This window comes from Gavialis gangeticus, unplaced genomic scaffold (assembly GCF_001723915.1).
Source record: "Gavialis gangeticus isolate Ggan-Ray unplaced genomic scaffold, GavGan_comp1, whole genome shotgun sequence".
In the NCBI taxonomy this organism is placed as follows: Eukaryota; Metazoa; Chordata; order Crocodylia; family Gavialidae; genus Gavialis; species Gavialis gangeticus.
The window spans coordinates 20,742,482-20,748,613 of NW_017728997.1; positions in this window are offsets into that span (position 1 = coordinate 20,742,482).

A 6,132-nucleotide genomic window follows, 5' to 3' on the forward strand; every position below is an offset into this window, starting at 1 on the left:
CTGGCTCTTTAGGGAAAAAAAAGAAAGAAAAAAGAAAGCCCCCTGCTCACCAGCTGCTGCAGTAGCCTCAGGGCTTCTAGGGGCTCATGGCAGAGCCCCCCACACAGCACAGGGCAGTGGGGGGCAAGAGCTGGTGAGTGGGGGCTTTTTATTTTTATTTATTTATTTCTTAAAGAGCCAGGAGCTGGGCAGGCGGGGGTTGTGGCAGTGGGAGGCAGCGGCATTGTCCCCTCGCCTGGCAGCAGCTGGTGAGCGGGCGGCTTTAAAAAAATTGGGAGCTGGTGCTGGGAGAGTGGGCGGGTGATGGGAGCTCATGACAGAGCCCCCCATGCAATGTGGAGCAGTGGGGAGGGCTGCAGGCATTGCCCCCATGCTGGACAGGAGCCAGTGAGTGCCGGGCTTTTTTTTTTTCTTCAAAGAGCCAGGAGGTGGGCCGGGTGGAGCAGCCATTGGCAGGGCTGGGAGAGCGGGCAGGGAATGGGGCCGATTTGGAGATTCAGACAATTTGGCAGCGGCCGAATCTGTGAATCAGATTTGGCCGAATCGATTCAGGCAGTGATTCAAATCACCAAATCGAATCACTGTTCCCTGAATTGGCTGAATCCGAATTGAATACTAGCCACTTCACACAGGCCTAATTCCCAGGTCTGCTGACAACTGTCTGCGTGATCTTTGCTAAGACATTTAATCCCTGTGTCTTATTTCCCTCATTGTTAAAAATGGAGATAATGCGGCTTAGCTGTCTTCATAAAATGCTCTCAAGAGCTTATCAATAATATGTTGCTTCCCTCCTTAGTGTTATTATTCACATGAGAGACCTTCCTCTGCAAACCTTGTGCCGCTCTCCTCTAGCGCCCTTCTGAACAATTTAAAACTGAAAAGAAACCATTCCAAGGGACAAGGTGACCCACAGTAAATGCCTTTACTGTCCTTAAATGCCTCACCTACTACCAATCACTCCATCTATATCCCTAGAATAATATCATAGTAAAATGATAGGGGAGAGAGAGTCTCAGGGCCTCTTGCCCCAAGCAAGGTTACAGCTTAGAAATTGTAAAAACCACACGGTACATCCCTATGTCTTGAAAGAATATTTATTTGCAGGAAACACCAGAGTGACCCCATGGAAACTAGCCCTTGCTTCGATAGCTTCAAACTCAAACCTCTCAAACTGTGCTGGTGGAAAATATTCTGATTAATTCCTCACATAAACAGCCAATTTATAAACACTAGCACCAGACTGAAGGGAACAGTAATACAACAGGGCTTCATGGAAAAGAGGTACTTGAGGCAAATTAGCCATTTACATCATATATTTTCACGCTCTGCTTGTAATATCTTGCTATAAGATTTTCTCAATTCTGTTGTAGTAAGTAATGCATAAATAAATCTGGATGGAATAAAAGCCTATCTGAAACTTTATCTCGGGCAAATGAACAGCATCTTCTTTTAAAACTTGAACATATTTGGTAATTTCTGCATTCTTTTGAAAATAATCACATTCTCCTAATGTTCTAGTGTAACAATGGGGGCGGGGAGGAAGGTGGTATCCATGATCAACTAATTCATTTATGCTGTCAATACCAATGTCTGAAAACCTTTAAAATCTCTCTGCTGGTGTACTCCTGGTGCTAAGGAGACAAAGAGGACTACTTGAGTGCATCCACCTCTGAACCTCAACACCTGAATAGATCTTGCTTGGAAACAACAATGGGGTAAGTGCATACCAGATCAAATGTGTTTTCTCAGATGTGGCTGCAGAGAGCAAAGGCAACAAGAATTGCTGCTCCAAAAGTATTCCCATTCCATGGAAGCCAGATCTCTGAAATTTCCAAGCCAGGGGCTCAGAGCCTGCCCAACCACACAGATGCTCTTTGGAACTGGAACTCCAAAGGCTTTGGAGGTCCAGTCATCATAAGAGACAACTCACTCCCTCTTCTGCCTTTTCACTACAGTACTGGAAAAAAACCATGGAGGCAGTCTACTGGCTGAGAAGCAAGCGATTTCTAGCCTAACTCCATGTCTCTCCACTAAGTTAGATTGGAGCTTCGGGAATATGAGGCCAGTCTCATGGTCTAGGATTTCCTATGTAAGGGAATAAGAATTGCAGTCAGATTGAGAAAGCAGATGCATTTTACCTACGTAGCTTAATGAAAGCTTCAGTGATTTGCTTAATTTGACAGAACTTGGCTAACCATGATCCTCTCCCCATCAGGCATCACTTCATTTTTGATGTCAGTACAGTGTCTATGGAAACTTCATCAAAATGCAGACATTTGTCAAGTGTGTACTGATGCTTGTGATTACCATTTCACTTTTCTGCTCAAAAAGAGCAATAAACAACTGCATCAGTTGCAATAAAGAAAATACAGCTGCTCCCAAACTTCCTAGCCCTTGGCTACAATGGAAAGAGCAAGAGGAAATGAGTTCAATGCTTTTGTTTACTTTCGTAAAGTCTCCTCTGCATTAATCAAATCAGACAGCCCTTTGTATCGGCTGTGGGAGAGGATTTGTGTCCTTTTCAGACAGAAATTAGAAAAACTTCAAGGTGATGTATTAGAGTAAAGGAAGGTAGGCAAGATACTAAACCAAGACTCAGAAGACCTGCTTTCTATATCAGGTCTGTCACTAACTGGCTGTAAAACATATGGCAAGTCCCTTTATTTCTTTGTGCTGGAGCTTCACCATCTGTAGAAGGAAAACAATGTTTGCCCTCCTTTAACAAGCACTTTGATACTTGCACACAAACACCAGCGTGCAGAGATACATAAAATCATTATGCTTTGTGCCTATCCAAACCACAGATCTCATAGCATTTTATAAAGATTACAAATGTAATTAAGCCTAAATGCCTTTTTGTGAGGCAGGTAAGGTTGTGAAATTCATTTTACCAATGGTGAATTTGAAGTACAAGACACCCGCACAAAACCGTAACGTGCCTTGTATGCTTGAAAAGATGCAGCTAGAAAGTCTCTTCCTTCACTGGTCCTACCTTTTGTATAACAAGACAAGGTATTTAGCAGAATTCACAGATTCCTTGGAATCTGACAGGGCTGCACCATGAGCACTTCTGCTGTGGTGACTACCTTGTGACATCTGGGCTGCCAACCACATGCCTTAGTGCTTGTGCCACCCCAGCCCCCACCTTAATAGGTGAGACCATACCTATAGGAAGAAGCTGTTTTCTATATGAAAGCCACTCTGATGCATGGAAGGAACAACAAGCCGACACAAAAAGGGCACATCTACATGCGTTACTAATGCAACATAATAAACTGTGGTGCAGTTTGCACTAGAGTTTATTGCTTCTGGGCACAATGTTTACACATGCGCCTGGGACCGCAGCATGTTGAGCCACGGCAGCGCAGCCCTGGGAGTCCAGGGAGTCAGTCTGCTAGCCCAGAGCTGCTGTACCCCAGCTCAGTGTGCTGCGGAGGGGGTGGCTGGGGCACAAGGGTGCTACAGAGCAGGGACAGCTGGCAGGCAACTCTGCACTGTAGCACCCTTGTGTCCTAGCAGTCCCTGGTCATAATACACATGTGCAATGCGGAGGAGTAAATAATTCTGCCATAGGCTAGTACTTGCATTGGGCAAATACTATCCTGGTTAGCTTACTGAAGCCTAATAGTACCACATGTGTAGATGGTGATGCTTTACAGAGAAGCTAATTAGTCAACTCTGCAGTAAAACGCACGTGTAGATGCCCCCAGCATCAGCCTGTCTTCTCCTTTCACCTGTAGGGTGAACCTGAGGGCTGCATTTATGCAAACGTAATGGTTTTCAGTTACAATGTGAAGACACATTTTAAGGTACAGAACGCAGGCAAATAATTGCTAAAAGTCTTCATAGTTTCATAGTTTCTAGGGTCGGAAGGGACCTGAGCAGATCATCTAGTCCGAACCCCTGCCATGGCAGGAAAGAGTACTGGGGTCAAATGACCCCAGTAAGGTGGTCATCCAACCTCCTCTTAAAACCCCCCAGGGTGGGAGCCTGCACCACCTCACTTGGAAGCTGGTTCCAGACTCTAGCCGCCCTGACCATGAAGTAGCGCCTCCTGATGTCCAACTTAAACCTTCCCTCCGCCAGCTTGTGACTGCTGTTCCTGGTCACTCCTTGCGGCGCTCGGGGGAACAGGGACTCCCCCAGTGCCTGCTAATCCCCCCTAATCAGTTTATAACAGGCCACAAGATCCCCCCTCAGCCTTCTCTTTTGAAGGCTGAACAGGTTCAGGTCCCATAGCTGCTCCTGATATTGACTCAACCTATAGAACAGCCACTAGACAGAAATGTAACATTTAAACACTGAACTGTGCCCTCAGGGCAATGGTGATCAACCACTATATTATACAAACTCTATTATTTTTAAATTGAAATATGATATCCTCTCTTGGATTGCACTTTCTCTCTTGACTTAATTAAGCAGCATGACAGTCAACTAAAATTTAGCTTGAAGGAATACATTACAACATTAAAAAACAAATCAATTAGCTCTCATGTGTATTAACTGACAACACCCCATTCCATCCCTACAATTTGGTTAGTCAGGGAATGCAACAGCTGCACAGCTCACGGAAGGACTTATTTTACTTGGAAGCCCTAGATGATCACAGGCTAGGATAAAAGCCGCAGCAATTACCTGCTGCACAACACAAAAAGATGTTCCTTTAATTGTGCTTGAACTGCATCACCTCCATAACATCAGAAAAGAGCACATGAGGTTAACAATTAATTGTCAAGGGTGAATGTGGCAATCAGACTCATCAGATGCAGAAAGACGTTTGAACAAGATTTAGAGCACCCCCTGCAGCTGCAGTATGAAAGCTCTGGAGAAAGATCCCATACACAGCTATGGCAACCATAAGCCTAATGCAGAGAACAATACGCCTCATACATTAAAAAAGCAGGGGCGGTGGAGGATTTAAAGGAGATTGTTAGTACCTGTAAAGTCCTGGTTTTTTGCCAGAATTTCTCTGAATTTTCTATAGAGCACATTGGGGAAAGATTACGTGATTCATTTACAACAGTTTCAACACAGGCATTTCATGCTGATCAGCATTGACCAATGTGATCCGACAGACATATATTTAAAGTAATGATTTGTGAGAAATGGTTTTATGGAGATTGTTGCCCAAAGCAGTTCACAAAATGAAATGAAAGGAAATGAGAATTTAATACAGCAAGAAAAGTATCTCAACTGTAAGCTCCATTAGACAAGGAAACAGAACAATGGGCCCGTTAACACACTGCACTTTTGGCAGCAAAAGATATGACACTCTTTTGTCCCCAAACTAGAGATCTATCAAAAGAATTACTGCCCCTGCCCCTTTCTGCACTAGATGGGGACTGTGACAAGGGAGCGCTGACTTGCTTCTGAGAGACCAGGAAGGATGCAGGGCTGTAGAGGGGTCCTTTTAAAAAAGAAGTTCTGTGCCTAAAACTTATGAGTATAGATACACCATAACATATTCAAATAAAGCAGAGAGCCCCATTGTTTGAATCATTAAGTGGTCTGGATGGAGTGCTAGAGATTATCCTGTCAGAGTCATTCATGTATTGACAGGGGAACTGGATTATATAAATGAATAAAAATAAGCTTGCAAAGCATTGGGCTGTTACGGTATCAGAGGCACAAAGAATCACATTACTGAGAAAATACTAGCTTTAAACGTATTGTAGAGACCCAGGTGGAATGGCTATACTGGGACAGGGCCCACGTGTTGCACGCTCAGCAGGTGTCTCGCTCTCTTGTTTTCACATCTCTCCCACAACTTGGTATAAACAAAAAGGGGTATCAAGAGATGGTATCTGATGGAGAGAGTTTGGTGGAGACCAGCATGGATCATGACATCTACAGGTCTTCTGTGGAGCTCCTCTTCCCCTGCACCCCACCCCTTCCCATTTGGGTGTTCTTGTTGGTGCAGATGCCCATTGACACTGGGCATCTGGGCCCGTTGTTCAGGCCAAGAAATCCATGATGGAAGGAAACTGTGTTGCCCAGAGTCAGCATGCCTTGGCTGATAGGAAGGGGAAAAAAGTTGGGGGACTGTGCTCTATGTTAGGGAACAGTATACCAGTTCTAGATCTGGAATTCTCTAGGCAGCTGGGGGAGGCCATGTGTGCAAAGGATGTTGTG